The sequence below is a fragment of the Phalaenopsis equestris genome, unplaced genomic scaffold (assembly GCF_001263595.1).
Source record: "Phalaenopsis equestris unplaced genomic scaffold, ASM126359v1 Scaffold223743, whole genome shotgun sequence".
NCBI lineage: Eukaryota > Viridiplantae > Streptophyta > Magnoliopsida > Asparagales > Orchidaceae > Phalaenopsis > Phalaenopsis equestris.
The window spans coordinates 7,669-8,635 of NW_018241851.1; positions in this window are offsets into that span (position 1 = coordinate 7,669).

The following is a 967-nucleotide window of genomic DNA, read 5'->3' on the forward strand; positions in this document are numbered from 1 at the left end:
CAAGGAGTTGCTTATGTGCGAGGTAGATGGTTTACTTTCACTCCTGCACAGATCAATGAGTTATATATGATAGAGAATGTTCCTGTCTGCCACTATTCCAATTTCGTCCCAACGAGAAACCAATGAATGAAATTTACCAGTATTTGACGGACGAAACTGACAATTGGGAAATGCGAGAGTACGAGTATGTTAATTTTTCTTCAACACTTTTGAATCCCGTCTCTAAACACTGGCACTTCTTCATTTCTGCAAAACTGTTACCGACAATGAAGGCTGGTAAAGTTTCTAAAGAAAGTGTCATTCTGAATTACTGCATCCAAAGGGGACTGCTGATTGATATTGAATATATAATTGTGAAGTCAGTTTTAGGCCTGATCGTTCACGAATCTGCTTATGGGCTTGGACACCCTTCCACAATTTTCTCACTTTGCAGCTAGTCTCAAGTATCCTATGAAAACTGGGTAAAGGTACTGCTACCTTGGAAACCTTTGGATCCAACTGAAAGATTCCCATCATTTGAAGATGAAAATGACATGGCCATGATAGTTGATCAATCATCTCAGAATTCACTGTCATTCAACCTTAGTTCCAGATAAGTCTTTGGTGATCCTACGTTGAATCAAGAAATTGGAAAAGGAGGTACAAAACGTGATGAATATAATTAATAATATCTCTGATTTCCTTAATCATTTAGACTCGAGGATGAAAGAACATTTCGATCACTTTGGACATTTAAAAGATAGCTTGATACAATTGATGAGGAGGATGAAATTAATTGAGGAGGATTCAACAGAAGAATTTACTTTCCGACCCTTCTACAACATCTTCGTTCATGGGTGATCTCAGAGGAGAAACGAGCAGAATCTGACGAGTAGTAGATTTAGTATGCTTCCTTTATGTTATGTGTGTTTAGATTTGAACTTTATATTTGTTTTGCTTTAGAATTATGCTTATAGATCTCTGTATA